We start from the raw sequence: 22,735 nt of genomic DNA on the forward strand, positions 1-22,735 counted from the left end.
GTCTATGCCTATGAACAGTCTGAAGCTGCTATAAGCAGCCAGGAAAACAATGACAGTTTATTTTGTGAGCCATGCAGAGCACAGAGGCAGGGACCAGCATGGCAGGGTGGACACCTGGGCTTTCCCAAGCACAGAAAGCAGAAGCAGACTGATCAAGTCCCTGTCATAATTGGATGGACAATGGGATGAGCAACTTTTCCACTTCCATGTGAGCGATAGATGTATTTATACACAGATATTTCCTACCACGGTGGCTCATGGGGCGTTGCCAAGGAGAACAAGGAAGAGAAGGAGAACTGTGACCAAGTGGGAGGGGAAGCAGCAGTGGTGGCAGCCCTGCTGAGGGCAGATTTTAACAGGTGATTCAGAAACCAGTTGTGCTTTCAACAGCTGCTCTGCCTGCTGTACCAAACACAGCCCTAAAACTGGACAGCTTTTGTGCCTGAGACATCCAAAGAGCTCTGCAGCTTCAACAAAATGGGATGAGGTGAGTGAGTATATACTAAATGTGTCCAGGAGGCATTTGCTCCATGGAGATGCAACTCTCCTGCCTCACCCTTGCACAGGGGTCTGGGGGCAGACAGCAGCCCAGGGGAGTGACAGCTCTCTCTCCCAGTGTGATACCTCTTTTATTGGTGCCATCTGAGTCCTGAAATCTCTGCTTTGGAGACATGAAACACATGCTCTTATATTGAGATGGGACAGCTCTAGGGCATAGCCACACTTGGCTGTTTATTTCATTGTCTTTCATTTATTCTTTGGTGTTCACCCTACCAGAAATATAATAATAATCAGAGAGATAGAGTAAACAAACAAGAACCTCTGCCTAAAGTTTCAATAAAAATTGAGCTTAACTGTCTACTAAGATCAAACAAACAAAAACAGCCTCTTAATTAATTTTCCTTTTTGTCTTCCCTTTAATTTAATTAAAAATATGCTGGGTACAGAAGTAGAGCTATCAAAATCCTTTGGAAAAGACATGCATTAGCAGATCAACTAGAAATAAGTTTGCAGAGTCCTGTATGGGGACTCATGTTTTTGTGGCTTGCAACCTGTTTTTGCAGTTACAAAGAGATGTGAGTAACGCGGTACTGCAAGTGTTTGAATCAGCAGGATTTCTGAAGCTCCCAAAGTTTGTCTATTTCTGTGGGTTTGTTTTTGTTTAAAAACCCCCAAACCCAACAAAATGAAACAATGAAAACATAAGTGACTGAGCCACTCCTCCAAAAGGATGCAGGAGACCCCTGAGTTAGTCCTAGCATGTGCTGGCATGCCAAACTGTTGTTAAACTGTGCACCCATTATTGTCCAATGAGCTCATTCAGCGAGTCTCCATCCTTGCTCAGTAGCATGTATTAAAGCAAATTTATTTTGATCACCAAAATTGCAAAATAAGACCTGCCTGCCAACAAATAGCAGCATTGTCCAGCAAAATTCACTTGCTCCTGTGGCCTCCTCAGCACAAAGTCAAAAATCAGTGGTTTGAGGAGAAGTGGAGCCATGGCATGTGTTCTCAGCATCATGTACCTGTGTCATCCATGCCATCCAAGTCACTTGGACACCCCAGCCTTTCCTTTCTGGCAGTACTGATATCCTTCAGGAAGTTGGCTGTTGGAGGATGATATGACAAAACAGGATTGTGGGCATTGCAAGGTCTTCTTGTCTCCATCCTCCACTGCTTAAATCTTGTTGTTATAGCTGTTCTAATTAATTCAAATAAAGACCTTAACTGCTCAAAGCTGTATTCACATTTTCCATTACTGAAATGCTATGGGGCAGTGAAAGGCATTTCTAGGAATGCAATACCCCGGGATATCCCTAGGCAATAAATTATCCTCTCCCCACTCCCCCTCCCCACTCATTTCATTTAAAAGTGAAGGGTGCTGAGTTTTATTAGGCCCCCTCTTGTCATCACAGTCTGTGATTTGCAGTCCCAGGGCTAGACTTCTCTTCCCTTTTTTCTCCCAAGCACCATGAGATCGTGTTACATTAGACGGCGAGGTCTGCCAGGTCACAGCCCCGGTCACTGTCACCCACTTCCCATTTCCTGCAAAATCCATAGGTGGGAACATTTCCCCTTCATCTTTGTGAACAAAGAAAAAAAGAATTAAAAAAAAATGGTCTGAAGGTTTGCCTGTGCACAGATTGGTAAACAAACACACTTGCTGTATTTATGGGTGTATTGATGTACACAGCTCTACCTATGAGCCAGGTGGAAAGAAACCCTGAAAAAGAAAGGAGGGAAAGTGGTTAAATCTGGGTATCTGGAAAACACATTTCCCACTCTTGTACCACTTGTCACCGCCTTTCAAGCAAGCCATCACCCTGACAGGAATGTATCGCTGTTCAGCAGCATCCCCCTCACTGCCTGGGCGCACAGCAAGTCAGTCCAGCTGCCACTCCAGGATTTGCCAATTATTAAGCTCAAAGCAAAGTAAAACAAACATTGATACAAGCATCAGTGTCAGCAAGGAACCAGAGTACATGCATTCCAAAAAGATTTATGATGTGAGACCCAGAGGGCTCCAGGACGATTCTTAGAGAGTAGCATTTACGTCCATGTCCTTGCATGCTTATGAGTTAATATTGCATTTATTCACACTGTCAGGTGGCACATATACCCAAACCTTCAACGTGTGCATACAGCACAGCTGGGCAGTCAAAGAGCCAGGAGCCACCCTGGCTTGGATGCCTGTTCCTGGAGGAGCGCCTTGTGTTGCCAGGGGAGGGACCAAAGAGAGCCTTTACCTCCTTCCCTGAGCAAACCGCTATGGTTGTGGAAACACTGGTGAGGGACAAAAAAGATCTTACGACTGGCCAGGAGATTCTGAAATCTTATATGCTTTTGCTCCCAAGTGACTTAACCAGCAAGTTAGAAATTACAATCACTACAGCAGGATCATCAAGGATATCACTGCGGTTTCAGTTCTGTAAAACAAAGACAGTTTCCCCCAGGGGAGTGGGAGAACCAAATTATTTTCTTTCTTCTGTGTCTCTTGCATTAAACTTCCGTGAGCTGCCTGTCTTCTGTGCTGACATAGCCCACAGCCAGAGCTAAAATAGAGGCCTGACTTTATCAAACTCTGCAGGTTACCTCCTTCTCTTTTATGGAATCAGTAACAGGAAGGAATTTTCTTTCTTATCTAGGAAGTGAACCTAAAATTGCTTTTCCTCAGGCTCCTGGTTTAGCTGAATGGTATTTGCCAGTAATAAACAGCAATTGTTAGCTGTAGTAGAATGGGGGCCCTTACCCTGGGAGAGCAATGGATATGGCTCAGCTAGCATCTGGAGTGAAGGGATGGGAGGCACAGCTATCTTTCTCTTATGAATTATTAGCAGCCCCAAGTGGGGATACAGTGGGGGTTGAACCATGTGTTTACCCAGTGTCTGAGACCAAACCAAAACAGTGTGGACCTTCAATACAGCAATGTTGTAGTTTTGAATGTTTGACATTCACAGTGTAATTCATACCATATTCTGTATTTTTCTGAAAGGTTCATCTTCCTTAAAGATCCCTCTCCTGAAGCAATATTAAGCAGAGATACCAGACTTCTTTTTGAAGGTAAGCTTCCAAGCTGTAAGACCAAAAAGAAATCTGAATACACAAATCTTGAAGGTTCTTTAAATATATCAAGTGTAGAAGAGTGTACTGTGCATGAGGACAGCCATGAGAAATCCTGAGGTATTGAAAAAGGACAAGGAAAGAGATGAAGCAAAAACAAGGAAGTTGCCTGGAGGGAAGCTATGTGGATCTTCAAGGAGAAAGACAAAAGAGACTCAACCTAACCCCATGGTGCCAGTGAGAGTCTGGGAGATTCACACAGGGGGTGATATCTGAGAAAAAGGAAAAGATGATGCTGGCAGAGACAGTCTGTGTGAAGCACTTCCAATGCAGACAGGAAAAAATGGTGAAGAGCAAAGCAAGAGTTAATAGATTTCTGGGCAAGGGACATCACAGTAAGCACAGGAAGGAAAGCAAATAAAGAGTTGGAAAGGAAGAAAATACCCAACAGTTTCCAGTAGCAAGTCAGGGTGATGAAAAGGGAGGCGAGAGAGGAATAACATCTGACAGTGGAGATGCAAAAGGAGGTGGCAGGGAAGTTAACATCAGTGAGAGAGGCAAGTGGAGCTTTGCAGTGGAGAGCACTCAGTGCCTGTTTTTCTGGCTCTGCACAGCTCAACTGAGAGGCAAAGGAGCAGCCAGAAATGTTGAGTACAATAGAGATGGAGAAACCCTGCTAGGGAAGTAAGTTGGACAACACAGGGTTGTGTCAGCAGCTCAAGGTGTAACTGAAATCACCTTAGAGAAGGTAGGGAAATAAAAGAAGATCACAAGCCAAGTTGAAAATAAACTCAAAAAGCAGACGCAAAGATGCTGCCAGTTAAGAAGCAGCAAAAAGAAGACGTGATCCCAGAGAATGTAAAGAGCTCAGGAGGTGAAACCCTGGTGTCTAGAAATGAAATACAGAGATTAGTGGCCAAAATTCTTTCTTTCAGGCAAATCTGTTGAAGCAGAGCAGTCTCCCCTCAGTAGATACATGCTCCAAACCCAAGGTGTTTGGTTTCAATGGCAGACACTTGGTGTGCTGCTCCAACATTAACTGCAGGGAAAAAAAGTCAAAATTTATGGAATTATTCTCATCTGGGACTCAGTTGAGAACAACTGGTTGGCATAGCTCACTTTCACAGTGTGAGGAAACTGCAGCTTTTCTCCTGTGGGGTGTGAAAATGCAGATAAGAGGGTGCCTGATCCCTATCTGGAAGAACAGATCCTCTGTCAGCAGGGCAGTTACATTTACAAGGAGTCTCAGATATCCCAGCATGGCAGGTAGAAAAAAAAGGAAAGGTGGCCCAAGTAGACATCAAGAAAGCACAGGAATACTTCAGATTGTGTGGCACTCTTAAGAAACAGAAGAGCTTTATTCGGCTTCATCAATGATCATTGTGTCCCTTCCAACTCAAAATATTCTGTGGTATGTGTGTCATAGCTTATAGCTTTTAAACCTGTCTACCCATGGTGAGCCACTTGCATATGTCTAACCAAGTATCAAGTAAGGAGACTTAGCCTGGACCTTCCCTGATTAAGAATTACCAACTATAGCACATTCCCAAATAGGGCAGATACAGGAGAAGGAAGCAGTGCTTTGTTTCAACACGCTCACCCTCACCAACCCTGCAATGCCATCAGGATGGTTTCCAGCTTACTTTATTGTTTGGACTTCTTTCACTCTTCCCACTTCTCCCGTCTCTGGTGCCTCAGCTCCTTTTCCTCCTACGTGAACTGGACCCCACAGGATTTCTGAGAAGCAGCAGCAGCAGAGGCTGGCTGAGAGGGAAAAGATGCTTGGTCTGACAAGGCAGGACAGAGCAGCAGTCTCAAAGACCACGTTGCAGGTGGGTTACTCTTCATCTGTGACTGCCTTCCTGTTTGTTATGCCTAACTAGCTAAAGCAGTGGGTGGGAGAGGTTTTTGTGCAGGCTGCAAACAAGAGTAATTGTATGGGGAGTTTAGTGGTGAGGAGCTGCCTCCTGGTGTGCCTGCCCTGCAGTGTTCAAGGGGCTAAAAGTTTGCTAGGAAATGTCTTTGGGAGCTACCACCTTCACACAGGTGATGGGCAGACACCACAGGGAAAAGCAGTGCCTTGTTGCGGGAGGTGTTGGCACCCTGGGCCACCACAGCTGTGTCACTGGCACAGTGGATGTCTTTGCCCTGCTCTTGTTCATGGCAAGAAGCCAGCTTGTTGCAGGAGTTACAACTCTCAGCAAGTTTTGCCTGGCTATCTGAGAGGAGGATTTATCCCAGGGTTTTGCTGCCTTTTCTGCTGCAGTTTTCCTACTCTGAGTGTATGAAGCATTGGAGGTGAGTCTGATTTCCTTGACAGTCCCAAGGGGAATGAGGGGAAGCCTCAAGGAAAGGCAGAAAATTGAAGATTTAATGACTTATAGATGCTCTGCTCAGCCCCCTGCTCTCTGGTAAGATTAAAAGCTTGACCTGCTTCCTAAGTATCTCATGGCTGGATTTTTGTTTTATTTGAACAGAGCAATGCTGGGCCTGTAGGACCTGTGACTCTGTTTCTTCTGCTGGGAAATGCTCTGTGGGGAGCAAGGGTTTGTGAGCCAGGCCTCTTTGTGGGTCAGAGGGCAAAGAAATGGGGACAAAATACTTTTAAAAGTAGACTTCAGAGTGGCACATGAAACATTAAAATGTGATTGAAAACCATGTACAGCTGTGTCTCCTCTTCCGCACAAGCGCACACTCCTGAGTCTCCAAAAAGTAGGACATGGGGAAAGAGTTCAGCCTGATAAACTAGCAGCAGACATATTTCTAAGCAAATTTCCCCCAAATCCCTGTCAGTCACACCGTGAAGTGCCACAGACACTTCAGAACACCTGATTTCTTTCTTATAACGAATTTCTTGAATATTGATCCTCCTTTAATTCTTTCCTCTCCCCCATAAAAGGCAAAGATGTTGTCCAAAAGAACTAGATTGGAATATTTGGGTGAGCATTCGTATTTAGGTTTCTTAGTCTAGAATTCATATAAGACACCAGAGCAACTGAAGCTGGTAAAATTTGTGGCCTGAAAACACAAAACTCTCTGACAGAGCGCCCTCAAAGATACTGTGTGTCTTTTGGACTGGTTATGGGCATCCTCCTGTCTCATGCTAAGGCCTCTTATTGTGGTTTAAACTTCTATCAAGTAAGTGAGGTCTAAATTCCTTCACATATAACTACCCCTGAAGAGAAAACACATGTGTAAAATTATAGGAGATCAAACTTAGAAAAGTTCATAAATGCATGAGTATCTAAAAGTCTTTCATAAAGGCTTCTAAAAACTGTTTCTTGAAGACAATTTCTCCACCTAAAATTAAATTTTAATTTCTTACAGCAAACGGTAAAATTTTACCGCAAGGATAGAGTTTTGTTTTTTGTAGACTTTTACCCCAGATCAAACTGGGTTAATAAACTTCTGAAATATGTAATGAACCCATCCCAAGTTTACAGTTTATATTGTTATCTGATATTAGCAAAATTAAACCCGTCTTCATTGTGAAATGTAGCCTGAGGTTTAATTTTTAAGCTGGCCATGCAGCCATAGACAGAAGAGTTGATGATACTACACAGAAACTGAGCCCCATGCTCGTGATTCAAAACATGCTGGGCCATTCACCTCTGAATTTAAAGTGAACTTTAAGCAAGCACTTCATTGGTGATTAAAAGGCAAATGAAGAACACCAAAGAGATCACATATATGTTTAAAGTTACAAATGGTTTAGTCAGTTGTTGGATTTTGGATCAACTAAGCATGCCAGTGTATGAAATCCAATCAGGAAGATGTCTGTGAGCACTTCAACATCTTCTATCTGACTACTTGTTGACATTTTAAATGTTCAGGTGTAGATATCGGTATAACTATATATGAAAGAATTAGATTTTTTTCCTATTTCCATATAGGTTGAATCTAGTAACAGCTTGTGTTTTATCTAGAGAAGCCTCCAGAAAACTTTTTCATCTTTTCTGTTCCAAAACCACTCTCCTGGTACTGGAGATAGAGCAGCTTTAGACTCTCAAAAGGTCTCTCGGTTACCTGACCCAACCAGACACAGACAAGCCTTTACCAGTTACTGACTCATTAAGAACTGGTTAAAAGGCAACTGATCTGCCCCAGCTCTTTGCTCTCTTTGCACAAGTGACTGGAGTCAGGGTTTAAATGGAGATGTGGAGCTGGATGACTGGGCTGTGTTTGTAGATGTGAGAGTAAGGGAGGGCAGAGCTGTATACACACATATACATGCTATTTAGGCAAAAGTTAAAGCACAGCTATAAAAATTATTCATCTCCAAGCAGGCTTAAAGGGTAAAATATAATTTAGACCTATCAAGCAGCAAGCAGAAAGATGTTTTGTCACTAATGTCTAAAGCTATGAAAATGTGACATTTTTTCCATCATTTCTGCAATAATCCACTGTGCAAGGCAGGGTTAAGTTTTCTTTTTCATCACAAGCCAGTCACTTGAAGTGTTGCTAATGTCTGAAATAAAATCTGAGTGTCTCCCCAGACTGTGATGCTCTGGGTCTATCTTTTCTCTTTTGGTCCCCATCCCACTGGACATGTCATACATTAAATATGTATTATTTAAGTTGGCTCATGGGAAAAGCAGTGACTGTGTCATGTAGTAATGGCCATATTTTTAGGGTTACCTACCAGGATTGTACCTTGGCCACTGGCATATTGCCTGAGAGTGTAATGATAATGAACAGATTTGCACCTGTCTCTGTAAAATTTTATTACTAATTTGTGATTTTTTTACTCCTCTTAATGACTCTCTGCCCTTCCCTGTTTTACTGCAGGATGCTCTAAGGCTTCTTTGATTTCAGTTAGTATATATGGAGAGAGAAATAACATTTTATTACTCCAGATAGGTGTCAGGACCTGTAACTCTAGTGATATGTGGGTGGTTCTGAACAGTGTGTGGACATAGTGAAATAGAATAGAAAACACCAAAAATTGGACTGGTGCTGATGCTTAGAATTTCAAGACATTAGCTAAGCAGCAATTTATTTAGACATTGAAGTCAATGGACTACTGAAGTTCTCATCACATTGGTGTAAGAGACTCTTTACTTACGTGCCTCATCAGAGATAAAGCCTTTAGTGTCTGTGTTTCAAAATGCTGGCCTTGGCCATGACCCAAATTGTGTTATACCTACTTTTTTTTTAGCACAGGGAGATTCTGCAAGAATTATCTATGACTGTTGCTCTGCAACGTGGTGTCCTTACAAAAAAATTAATTTTTCAAGAGAGCTGAAGAAATCAGCTATTTTTGTTTGGCAAAACAATGGCTGAGAAGGGATGTGACTGCTGAGTGCAAATACATCAAGGAGCAGTAAACCTGAGGGAGATGAAAAAAGCTATTTAAGCTAAAAAGTAACTTGGCACATGAACAAACAAATGCTAAGTGGTCATGAATAAAATTAGCAAAAGTAGAAACAGGTTGCCAATGATCCAAACAATGAGGAAGGACCTTTCCAAGAGAAGAAATACAAGCACAGTAGTTTTTAGTATTTTTAGGAAGGAGTTTAACTAGTTCCTGAAAGGGAATAAGGAGATTCAGCTTGTTGGTGCAGCTAAGCAGAAGGGCCTGGGATCACTCCCATGTCAGGTTGATACCTGGGTGAATAATCTCTTTCTCCTGTCTCCTTGCAACCTATTTTACATAAACAAAGACTTCAAGTCCAATAGTGGAAAACAAAGCAAAGAGATGGCATAGCATGACTCAGGTCTCTTTCCTGGAAATACAGGAAGCTGAGAATTTGTTCAATGGTACAGAGTGAACCCTCACTTCGGTCCCTCTTGTGATGCTGGAGGACTGGAGCAATGTTCAAGATTCGCATCAGAAGGCAGACATTTGTTTTTATCAGTTAATACTTTCCTATTTTCTATATTTAGAATATATTTAAAGAAAAATACTCCACTTTTCATATATGAAAAAAGGCAAGATCTCCCAAGCACACTTATCCTCACAAAGCTAGACACTCTGGGAAAGAGATGATCATTCCAACACCTAAATAACTAATCTTTAGTTAAACTAGTGTTGATTATTAAACTGAACACCTGTCTGCAAGCCTTACAAGTGTCTGTAGGACCTCTGATCCTTTGACTGGCACGCTGATTTAACTTTACGTCTTTGAAGAGTACTTCCCTTTAACAGATTCCATAATATTGTTGAAGTATTTGTTCTATTTCCTGACTTGACTTCTACTCTGTCACTGTAACAGCTCTTTAATCACCATATACTCTTTTGTCACACTTAAAGAAGACATCAACAACTTCCATTGTGTCAAGTGAAATCTCACCAGGCAAAAATCAAGAACCTCCTAAAAAGTAGAGTTTGACTATTGATATTTACTGTGACACATCCCTTATTCAGCTGCAGGCAATGCCACTCCATTCTTTCCAAAATGATGGACCTGCCTGCTTGTACTGATAAAATAATTAGATCTAAAATGTGAATATCAAACTGAATATACAGAACTATTTTCTAGCTTTTTCCGAAACTGCTAGATGGACTGCTAAGCCTCAAATATCTCATACACTACCATTTACTTAACCATCACTCTTCTAGATGGACAGTTTATTAATGTTCTCACCAAGAGGTCTCACAAACCATGCTGCCCATCACTTGAAGATTATATCATGAAAATGTTCTCTGCAACTTGTATGTGATATTGTCACTTTGTTTTCCTCCTCTTCTGTCCCTTGGCTGAGTGACAAGCCAGTGTTGTGTGGAGCTATACAAGGCCTAGGTCTTCATTCTTTGGAGGAGCAACTCTCCCACCAATTTCAGATGAAGTCTTGTGGAGACAGTCACCCAACATATTGCTCAGGTATTGCCCAGCCACTTGCCTCAGGAAACAAGCAGCAAAGATCCTGGTCTCGCCATCATCATGAGGAAGATCTTTTTGCTGTCCTTGTGAGCAGGTGTTGATTAACCTCATTTCCTGGGTGCAGAGTGTGCAGGCAGCTTTTGTGTCCTGGGAAGTGATCCATGCACAATTGCCTCACTTCTCAGGACCATTATCATCAACTCTTCCTCTTTGCTGATCCTTTGGAAAGGGGATAATTTTTTCCCAGGCTGTTCATTACTGTGAACAAGGGAAGGAGGGGCAGGAACAGCAGCAACAGTTTGACAAATGACCCTTAGTAACAGATTAAACAAATGGTAAAAATTAGCTGTGCTACAGACTCCCTTAACTCCCTCTCCCTTCACCTCTGCACAAGCATCTTCCTTCCCACCTGCATCGCTGAAAGAGATCTTCTCAGGGTCCTTAATTATCAGGAGCACATTAATGGAGAGGAAGGATGACCAAAGCACACACAATTAGTCACTGAATATAACTGTAATCCACGACAGATTGGATGAATAATTGATTCTTAAATCCAGCACTGCCCAGGCACCAATAGGAATACCCAGCATGGAAGTGCTCTGCCCCCAGTAATCACTTTCACACCAAAAACTGTGTCTCAATGACTTACATCAACAAAAACAACCCAGTGTGTACAGCAGAGTCAATTGTTAATTTACCCCACTCAATGGACCCTCACAGCCTCTGGAAACAAAAAGGTGCAGAGTTTGTGCAGATGTTTTAGCTCCTGTTTGGAGCGGAGGAGGCAGCCAGGGTTGCAGCATGATCTGTCAGTTTAGTCCCAAAGGACTGGCCAATTCCTCCTAACTCTGTCAGACATTTTGGAAAGACTCCCACTTGTAGGAATATATTCATACCTGGAGCTTGAGCACAAAAATAATGTTTCTGCATCTGTAAATCTCAAAGGTATGTGTAAGCAGAGGCTGTGAAAATAGACCTCTGACCATATCTGGCAGGGTCATTCTTATGATCTGATGTTGGAGGCTGCAGAGACATCCTTGCCTTCCTGCTCAGCATGTCCCACCATGTCTCCTCATACAACCATCCAGCTGGTAGTGAAACTTAGCACTGGGCCATACCTCATATCCTTTGCATGATCATGCCCACTTCTCATCTTTTTCCAAGCTTCATCTGAAAAGGGCCATTTTACCTTCTGTTGATTAATGTTAGCCTTTTAGTTCATTTAATGTCAATATTTGTGTGGAGGTGGTAAATGAGGCCAAGCTGTCTTCAATTGCCTTTCCATTTTTGATTAAGGTCACCAAGTTCTGCTCTGTTGTTAAACAGGTGCCTCTTTTAAACCTCACTAGAGACTGACGTGTTTCTTTCAGTAACTCCCATGTTTGAAGGCAAATCCCTTAAACTAAAACTCTTCTCCCACTTCTTCAAGGAAGATCTTGACTCTGATGTGCCACTTTTCCAATGTGCAGAAGTCTTCTTCTGGGTCAGTCAGAGATCTTGCAACAGGGTGTGATCCAAAATGTGGCCCAATGAGGAGTGCTGGTCTTGTGGGAGACATTGGACTATATATATCTCAGTCTTGTTTCTGAAAGACCAGGACTGAGACCACCCAAACATGCTTTAACCCATCTCATTGATGTTGTAAATCCCAACCACTTCTCCCACCTCACAAAGCATAAGAAACAGGAGAGCTGAAGCTACAGAGTTGCTCTCTTTACTATACTTATGTGCCTGTTATGTCTTACCAACAAAAGGTTACTGCATCAGCAGACTGAAGTAGCTGATTTTCTAAATGGAATAACTTTCTGTCTTTATTTCTTAATTTTCCTTCACAGTAATGGAGTAATGGAGATTAGTCTGAATCAGTCTAAACACTTCACAGGAAAACTTTCATTTAAAATCATCTGCATGAAGTACAGATTTGGAGAATGAAGGTGAAAGAGTTTATCTTGTGGTCAGCCAAGCACACAGAAGAGAATTCATAGTTGAAAAAGACAACAGGGACCCTCGGTAGTGTCTAATTATTTGTGTGTGGTGTTTGCCAAACAGTTACATTTTCAGTGAAATGTTTAGAAGGTCCTTTTGGGCCAATGCTGTGTCACAGCTTTACTTTTGTCATAACATTCCTGCTATGAATCTCTCAGTAATAAACACTGAGATCTCACCAGTGTGTGGTGAAGGATTCCTTGTGATAAATCTGGAGGTTTTATTTGTAAAATTTTGAATTGCATCAGGTTATACATTTCAGTTTCCATCCATAAAGTGACATCCGAAATGCCTGGATACCAAACATTGAATATTTGCTTAGAATGTCCTCCTTTTCCAGTTTAACTTTAATCTACAAATGACATGTCAAAAAATAGCCATTCTTACTTGTACTGGGGCAGAAATCTCCTGAAGACCAGATTACTTCATCAGGTCAGATGATATCAATAATTTCAGCATGAGAATATCATCAACCATAGTCTGTAAAGAAGCAGGACTTTTGTGCAGGATCCTGTACACACAAGCACACACAAGTGCATAGGTGTGCACACACCTATGTGCTGTAAGGAGCATGAAATATGGCTAAAATTTTAGAAAAATCTTCTGCATTTTGCCTTAAGAATCCCTAGGTGTGGATACCCAAGAGGCAGCTTATCCTGGGCACCCAAAATGGTTTTTTTTCAGCATGGAATCCTGATGGTAGCCAGAGAGGCCTGAGGAGTTTGGCATGCAAAGGAAGGGCCAGGACAATGTATGACCTCCCATCACAGGCCACCCCTGACACCAGCACACCTCTAGAAACAGGACAAGCCTGAGACACACTGTCCTGAGAACCACTTGCCCTCTGTCCTTCACTGCCAAGTCAAAGAGGGAGGAAATCTCAGTGAGATTTCCTTTCAGCTCATGGAAATAGAGCTGTAAAGAGCACACACAATCATCTTGAAAAAAGCTACCTATTGCAGGTAACACCTCATTTGGAAATTGAAAAGGCTGGGTCTCTTAAAAGTGATGCATGTTTGATTCCTGACAAAAGCACAAGAGGAACATTTTGAGGTGAAGAGTGAAAATCTGCCAAGCCACCCTAAGAGAAATCTCTGAAAGATTAACTTGTTGGACTAAGTGTCTGTGTAGCCCAGCTTCCCTATTTATCCAAAGCCATAAGGTAGGATTTCAATAGACCACCTACCCTGTCACTCTACTGGATAAAGACTTGATTTCTCATTTAGGAGCCAGAAAATCCTTCCCTGCCGTGAGAGCCTGTTCAAGGAGTACTGCTGCTTACCCAGGGCTCTATTTTTATACAGACAGATGACTAAATCATCAGTTTTGTTTGCTATCAGCAACGCAAATAACAGTGTGTGTCTGAGTCACCACTAATCCAACACTGTTTCAGGAAAACTGCAGTAAAGCCTGCTGTGAGTGCTTACTTCCATGGGATGTTGGCCTACACCCTTATTGCCCTGGAGCTCCAGAGATACTGGAGGCTGTTGGGCTCACCACGGTGACGGTGTCTGGAGCATCACAGCCTACACAGCCTGCACACAGTTCAGAGAAGACTGCCTTCCTCAGGCATGGCCCTTTGCCCACTTACATCAAGAGCATAACACTTATTTGGTACAATGGGCCAACTGCTCAGCTGTGTGAATCATTTTAGCTCCCTTTGAGTCATTGGATGTGCTGATTAATTACAGGAATGGGGTATCCACCACCTCTCTGGGCTACCTGTTCTAGTGTTTTGCCATCTACATTGCCAAAAGTTTCTTCCTTGGATCTAATCTAAACCTACCCTCTTTTAGTTTGAAACCACTACCCCATGCTCCATTGCAACAGTCTGCTAAAAAGCTTGTCCTGATCTTTCTTACAGGGATGTTCAAGTGAAGTACAGAAGCGACTCTGAAGTGCTGTGTTCAGGCTCTGGGTCCTGCGATCCCCTAAGCCAGACAGCATTCATGCCCACACTTGGTTGATGTAATTGTTGTGAGCCAGGCAAGTACTTTTAGTGTGAAGTCTGGGGCTGTCAACAGGTTGCAAATAGACAAGTAAGTTCTCCATAGTTGTGGTCAGAGATTTCTGCTGCTCTTAGAGATCAAGTCTACCCTTAGTAAAGTGCTGCAAAAAGGGTCAAGTTCCTAAAGAAGTAAAAACCTGAGAACTGAGTCATTGCCCATTGCAAAGACAAGTAACATCACTCTAAATTTTTATTAGGAGAAACACTTAATAGAATCATTTAGGATTGAAAAGACCCTTAAAATCCAACACATATTGCCTTCTTTTTTACCTTTAAAGGACGAAATTGACACAAACACATTTATTTCATTGAATTAGCATAAATTGTGGGCTTCTCTAATTTTGCCAGCCAGGAGTCTCACAAGAGAGTAACACCCAGAGTACACCCAGTAAGATTTCCAAACCACTGCTCTTAGGTTTGAAATTTTGTGAGAATAGCCTTTTCCCTGGCATTTTGGTGCTCTTTCTTCAAGTGAAAAATGGAAACACAGAGGGCTCAAAATGAGAGGGAGAATTTCAGCAAAATGAGAATCAAATGGGAACTTTCTAAAAGGCACAGTTTGGTATGAGCTTGGTGATGAAATGGGCAGAAGTAGCTTGTTTTTCACAGAACCCTAACTGGATCTCTGTCTGTGCTGGTTCATATCCCACCAGTGAGGATGGTGTGCAGGGTTCAGTCCTGCTTCTTTCAGAGGTCCTGTAGAGGGAATCTCATCCTGTATGGACAAAGCAGCTGTTAACAGCTCTGTAAGATTTGAGCTTCAGAGAGTTAACTCACAGCTCACCTCTGACTTTGACCCTGTGAACTAACACAGCAGCTTCCTTCAAACCCTTCCAGTATCTCCTTGAAGAAAATGTTTTAAAACAAGATATCAGAACAAAAGCGTGGTTAAAGACTATGTGGTTTGCAGAGAGTTTTGTCTACCCCTGAAAAACAAGAAACTCCAAGTAAATATTTACAGTCTGCTCATTAGAGGTTTAGACACAAACCTACTAGAGCTATTTACAGTTTGTTAGTTAGGAGTTTAGATACACAGTAATATCAGCACTCAAGAATTAGTCACTCTTCCTATTCCCATTATGCAATGAATTCAAGAGACAAGTTTTGTCCTCTGATGTTTGCTGTGGGGAAGGTGTATATAACCACAGGGCAGCTTGGCCAGAGATGTAGAGCTCCCACAAAGGAGGTGCCACCTCACTAGCATCCAAGGCAGTGTTATGTGAACAATCTGAATCCTTCAAAGTGTCTGCCTGTGGCAGAACATCCACACCCCCCAGTAAGTTGCCTTGGTCCCTTTTTTATGGGGTTACTTCTAAAAGGTGGCTGAATTGAGAGTGGTTTGACAGCAAGAAACCAGGCAGAGGCCTTCTACATGGGCACCTGCTTTGTTCAAGGCTCTGTTTTCCATGTCATTTGTGTATGCACCAAATGCTGTCAGCTGCTTCCTCTCCAGGCTGCTCAATATCTTCAGAGAAACCAAGCAAGCAAACCAGAAACCACAGGTAGGTAAGCTCTGTCTGCCTCTGCCCCAGAAAGAAGTCCTGTGTATCACAGCTCGTACTTCACTCCTGCGTGTGCACTCACTGCTTCACATCAACCACTGCTGATTCTGCATGTGCTCACCAGGCACTTGTTGGGAAAAAGCCTGTGGCAAACACAGCTTTATATCATTGAAAGGGTCTGAAATACAGCTATGAAAACAGTTGCCTTTTTTATTTTCCTTGCAGCATCATTTATATTCATTTTTAACATGGCAAAACTCTTCTAGAGGAATCACTCCATTACAGCAAAAGGATAAAAGAGTGAGATTGAAATGAAGCCCAAGCAGGTGTATGTTGCCCTCCCAAATGCTGTTTCCCTTCTTTCCCATTCCCTTCTCCTTTGACATAGCTGGAAGGTTGTTTTCTTAGCACAGCTGGAAAGTGAGTTGATTGTGGTCTCGAGCAGGATACTTTTGGGCAGCCATGAGTTAAGAATTACTTAATATTAGTTAAAGTAAACAGTGCTATTAGTTTTACCTTTCCAAAATGTGATAATAAAACAATAATGTAAGTCACCGATTCCTGGCCTTTCTCCAGTGTTCTGAAGTTTTGTTATGATTTACTGGATACAACAATGTCAGGCAAATCTATTATCTTTCAGATGGCTGTTTATCTCAAGCCTGGTCTCCAGACCTGGCTTTTTTTTCAAGGCATGCAGCTTTATCTTGAATTCACAGAGATTGACCTGTCTGACTCCTGCTAGAATATGCTATGGTTACTTTCCAAACTATACACAAATATATACATGAAAAAGCAAAGAAGAAGCATATGGTGATGCCAGAATTTTAGTTACATTTTGTGTTGGGGCAAGTTTTGAGTTTATTTTACTTTTAATCTCTCTGGTGGAATGAAAGCGGTGGTATACAATAGCATGCCTACATCAAAACATTGGCAGATATATTGAGTGATAACATTCTGATCTCTGATTCCACTGACATAAACTCCAGAGTGGATCTCCTTCTCCTCTTGATACTCTTTACAAGTTCCACTTTTACTTTTTGTTTTGCTTCGTTTTAATCTGGAATTTGAACCTATTGCATGCAAAGAAATGACACATCAGTAAGATTAGCTTCAGGACCCAATATATTAAAGGCAGGGTAATTGCAGTGCGCAATTACTTTACATAAGGTGGGGAATTGCAATGTGTGGATCCAGGACTCATTTAGATTGGTGTTCAGATGTCTGACCGGGAAGGACTCATTGCTAGGTCTGAAAATGTTTATTGGTGGCTATTTGGCTTCCAGTCTTTCTATCAGGTCTGACTACTCAGCTATTGTGCTTTCTCCTTCCTACTGCAGTGCCCAATAAACTCTTCATGTCCATCACACATTGTTATTTCATCAAGTACTTGAATACTGGGTTTGCTGTTCAGTTAAAAATGTCACCCCAGAATCAACAGCATGGGAGCACCCTATTCTGGAAGAATATTGCATAGAAAAAGTATGTTTTTCATTCTGTGGTACAATTGCTAAAATATAAGCATGTCCATAGTTAAATAAAAAAAGCTGGTATTAAGTAGGAGTGCTCTTTAAAGACTAGGTTCATGCTATTCTCAGCATATGGCAATGTTTTTTTACCTGTTAAGTACTGATTTACTCTATCAAAGGGTTGCCACTGCATCCTGGAGCACAGAGGAACCTTTTCTGCTTTCAGAACCAAAACAAGAACATGAGAGGTCAACAACCTGAATTGCTTCTTGCAATATCTCAGCAAACCTCTTCTCAGTCTAAAGCTGGAGCCCTGCCTTTTCATCTCCTTTGATGCATCTGGTAGCACACATAGAGGAAAAACTGTACAATACTGGAAAACTGCAATTGCATTTTTATTTCATGACAACACACTGGTAACTGATGACATGTCTGGACATGACCACATGTTTGTCTCACTCTTGACAGTGTAAATGTGGAGCAGGATGCTGAAAGGACACCTACTTTGTGTTTATATTTACAGCACTAAAATTGAGGGAGGAATTACCCCAGAGAAGATCTTGTGCTCTCTCCATGTTACACTCACACACAGAAGAACCATGCTGGGTATGGACCTAGAATGTGGATGACAATTTCTTCTTCTTAGGTTCACAACTGATTTCTTCTCAGGCAGAAAAAGTAAACACAATGTCGATGAGGTTATGACTTGCTCCTCTCAGGCAGATGTCAAACTGTTCTCAGTAGTTTTTAGGAAATAGAGGATTGCCCTGAGAATTTGCGGAAGACCCATCCCTGGAAGCATTGAAGACCGGGTTGGGTGGGGCTCTGAGCAACCTGGTCTAGTGAAAGGTGTCCCTGTCCACTGCAGGAGACTTAGAGCTAGGTGATCTGTAAGGTCCCTTCTAAACAAAATCCTTCTATGATTCTGATTCTATGATTCATAGCAGTGGGAGGCATAGCACAGGTCCTGACCACAGGTATATCCGCTGCAGAAGTTGCTCTTCCCCACTTCCTTCAACAGGGCTTCCCTGACTGGTGAAAGAAGGAAATAGACCACCAGCAAGGCACATTACCCAGTCATTTGTCCCATCAACTGTATTAAGCCAGAAATGTAATGGAAAATGTCAATTCTGTTGCCTGCTTTGCTCACCAGGCTCCTCTGGCATGGAAGATACAAGTCACTATACTTCCCAGACTGAGGCTGAAGGCAGTTTCAGCCTCATCAAGAGCCCCAGAGGCACTTCAAGTGCACCATCAGACACAGCTGGCTGGTGCTGAGGATTGCTGAGGATCCAACCACTTGCCCTGTACACAGAATCATGGAGTTATACACAGGCTTGGGTTGGAAAGGACCTCAAATATCATCTCATTCCAAACCCCCTGCCATGCGCTGGGACACCTTCCCCTAAGCCTTAGTATATTCCACTAAAACCAGCAGTCGATTCAAGACAAAGTATTATAATGGTTGTGGGAAGAAATCATAAAGAGATTGTGTTAACATTTCCTCTGATGCAGCCTTTCCTCAGCTCCTGAGTCCTGGTGCTAGGACTAGTGTCATGTGTGTGGGGTGGTTTCTGGAGAACAACAGGACAACATCAAGTATTTCCTCTAGAAACAGAAAGGAGCCATATATGGTGTCTTGACGGAGCTTGCTCTACAGTACTACTAGCAGACTCTAAATTTGCAGGAAAATGCAAATACTTCCCAGGCAATTAGGTTGGAGTTAAAAGTTTCCCTCTGTTGTCATTACAAAGACAATTTTCTCTAGCTTTCAATGAAGCCTCTGTTACCAACCTAGCAGCATCCCAGCTTGTCTCTTAGATGCAAGTGGCTGCCTGTGAACTCTGGTCTGATACCCAAGGCTGGGAATCATGCTGCCCTGTGCCTTTGCAAGAGAGTTGACCCAGATTTGCATTCTTGTCTAGCTGCACACCTGATCACAAGGTTTGGGGGGCATTTCTGCTTCTGCTCTGTGAGGGGCATTAAAATCTGACCTACTTACCCACAAAAAATACCCCTGGCTGAATTGCGTTTGTTGCGTCCTTGTCTATTTTGAATTTTTTAAAATTGTGACTTTCTAAACCAGTCAACATCGTCTGGGAACGGCTGCAAACACCAACATTTTTTAATTATATGCACACATAGTAGTGAACAAAGATTTGTCAGTGATCCTCCCGTTGGCACATCTCTGCTCAAAAGAAACGTCTGTCTTTTAACCATACCCCTCTAAGCCTTTCTTTTATGAGGCATCCTGTTATGCAAGACCTTGGCTGCAATCCAAACCATATTGGGCCCCTTTAAAGCATCCCTTTTACAACCTATCCTTTACAGTAACACACCAGTCCCTTGTTTCCCAACAACAACTTTCTGTACAGAAAGCTTTCAGCCCCAAAGAAGCCTTTAGACCCAGCAGTTGTGTGATTTTCACCATAAATAACAGCTCTTATTAATCAGCAGCATTAATCTATAAAGGCATTATTCCAAAAACTAGCAGCTTTTCAGAATTTGCTGAGAATGTTACAAGAACAGTAACACATAGAAAATCCCTTGCATTCAATTACTGTTGCATTTCTTTGGGGTTGTAATGTTCAGTGCTGTTAAGATACTGTCTCTCAGTCGTCACTTTGGTTGACCAAGAGGACATGGTGTGTCCAAAATCAATCTCCTGGTTCCCAGAGAAATTCTCCTGAACTAATCACTGAGCCTGTTATGGGCTTATCTCACAATGACTTAAGAACTGAGAATGAGGAGATCTCGATATCCTGTTACACACCCTCCTTGCGTTACCATCTGGTTAACAAGCCATTGCCAGGGAAATAATTCATCTATCTGTAGGTCTCCATAAAGAAGGCAAAGAGAATGAATTTCTGAATGAAATTCAAAATCAGGTTATTACCTTGGATATGGAAGAAATTAAAAAAAAGAAGGCACCATCACAACTCAAATCTCTTGCTGTATATTGAAATGTAAAATTTAGCAGCCTAGTTAAGACATATTTCTGTCCTGTAGACAGAATACCACCTGTTCATTACAGAGCTATCCACCTCTAAATAGTGTGAATGGGTTTTAAACTCTAAATATTTTTGTTTTAATTCATTTTTTTCAAGCATTATGCAGTGATAGGCACATATAGATGCTTTCTTAGGGAAATTACAGCTGCTGCCTTGCAAATTATGACTCAAACAGTCGTGGAGGAAAGGGTATTTTGATAGGAGTGTAAAATACCACTGGGTTTTTCATTATTATTAAACATAAAGCTCAGAAGAGCATATTTTATGCCTGGATTGACAAATTTTCAGGCCAATTTGAAAGCTGAATTACAGCACCTAATTGAGAAATTGCTTATTGAACCATACTAGCCACAGTTCCTAGTGAAAATTTGAAGGTGTCTGTGTTTAGAGACTGGGAAATAAATCATAATGGATTGCTAACAGCAAATACGTTACAGCAACAAGCACAATTGTAATCTGTTACCATGTTCTCAATCCTGTGACACAAAAAAATAAAATCCTTTGCTCTGACTTTTTTTAGAAATAAGCTGCTATAATTAAGAGATGACAGGTTTTATGGGAAAGAGGAATCAGAATTAAACCTGACCTTGCTGCCGCATACATGGACACCTGCAGAAGTAGGCTACGAACCACATTTATGCATACATGCCTTTCACAGAATCACAGAATAGGTCAGGATGAAGAGGACCACGGGAGGTGATCTGGTCCAACTTCCCTGCTCAAGCAGTGTCATCCTAGAACACCTGACACAGGATTGTGTTCAGATTTCTTGAACATCTCCAGTGAGGGAGATTCCACAACCTCTCTGGATAATCTGCTCCAGTGCTCAGTCACCTGCACAGTGAAGCAGTTCTTCCTCATATTCAGGTGGAATTTCCTGTGCATCAGTTTCTGCCCATTGCCTCTTGTCCTATTGTTCAGCATCACCAAGAAGAGCCTGGCTGCATCCTCTTGGCAACCTCCCTTTATATATTTATGCACATTGATGTGGTCCCCTCTCAGTCATCTCTTCTTGAGGCTGAACAAGGCCACCCATCTCAGCTTTTCTCCTGCAGAAGCCCAGAAGATAGAGCGCTAGTGTGTGTTTAATGTGTATGTATCAAACACTGAGAGACAGATTGCTGTGGAGACAAGGGCTGTGGTTAATAACAGCCAAGAATTGTTGGTAATAACCAAAGACTGTTGCTATTAACACGTTGTGAGAAAGAACATTTCTACTTACCCTAACAACCTTTCTGCTTCTGACTCTGTTTCCATCTCCTGTGTATTTCCTGCTTACGCTTGAGTAATGACTTTGCTGTGTCTTCAGTATTCCCCAGAACAGAATATTTCTTAGTTTTGCTTTTCCTCACTGACCTTAGAGCCTGGTCTCTCCGCACACTGGGCCAAGGGCAGCTGGTGAAGAAAAACCTCCACTATCTTTAAAATGCACCCCTTGCTGGTAAATCCAGCTGGGATCATTGATCTTGCTTTTGAGATAACCCCAGAAGAGTGAGACCCACAGATCTGTGTAATGAGAAAAACTAGGCCCTGCTTCTAATGCATTGCAGAACTTCAGGACCTGTGGTGGTCCTCCCCAGACTGTTTTCAGCCTCGCCAACAATGTGAAGTTTCATTAATTTGTGAGGCTAGCCTGGTCAGGCTAACGTATTTGGAGAGAATTTAACCTAGATTATTAAATATATTTTTGGAAGAGAGTGGGAATAGGAACAGGGGAAGGGCATTTCCCCCATTAGTTATTCACCTGAAGCTATCATTGTGCAAACATGATTGGAACCAAAACAAGAATAAACAAATACATGACTTCAGCAGGGCCTTAATTCATTTGCTGTCAGGTATTAATTGAAGCCACAACTAAAACAATGGGCTGTTGGGCGCCATTGGTACAGCTGAAAGCCTGGTGCACATGACTTTTCCACTGGAATGCTTTCAAGGTCTTTTTCCTCTTCCTATCCTAGCTGTGAAAGCTTTATGCAAACGGTCTTAGTCACAATTAGATTACATCAAAGAATGTTTGTCTTGGTTTCAAGCCTGCTTGGGCTAAAACCAAGATAAATTGCAAATTGGCTAAAACCACCAACAAACACCCACTTTTTCTGGTCATTACAGATGAGGAATGTACAGTGCCTTTAGGTCTTATATTTCCACCGCCCTATCCTGTCCTTAGTCAGCAATTTGTTAGGTAATTGGAAAACAAAGTTCAATAGTCTGTCTCAGAGTGGGTGGGGATTTTTTCTTTCCCTTTTTGGCTTTTGTGCGTCACAGAGTGCTTACAAAGGAATGAATGCACAACCTGACCTGTGTAAAAGCAGGCACATGCGAAGCACAAAGAGAGGAGGCAATCCTCAGTTCATAATCCTCAGAGACAAGTAAAACT

General features: G+C 42.1%; 1 long non-coding RNA gene across 1 annotated transcript; it reads left to right on the plus strand.

The window, feature by feature from the left end:
- The first annotated feature begins 408 nt into the window (after positions 1-408).
- On the plus strand, positions 409-14,878 carry LOC125323766. The gene is made up of 4 exons (XR_007202638.1): positions 409-487; positions 3,494-3,561; positions 5,260-5,393; positions 14,236-14,878. It is a non-coding gene; the product is annotated as an uncharacterized LOC125323766 (long non-coding RNA).
- The last annotated feature ends 7,857 nt before the right edge of the window (positions 14,879-22,735 follow it).

The sequence above is a fragment of the Corvus hawaiiensis genome, chromosome 3, assembly GCF_020740725.1.
Source record: "Corvus hawaiiensis isolate bCorHaw1 chromosome 3, bCorHaw1.pri.cur, whole genome shotgun sequence".
NCBI classification, from domain to species: domain Eukaryota; kingdom Metazoa; phylum Chordata; class Aves; order Passeriformes; family Corvidae; genus Corvus; species Corvus hawaiiensis.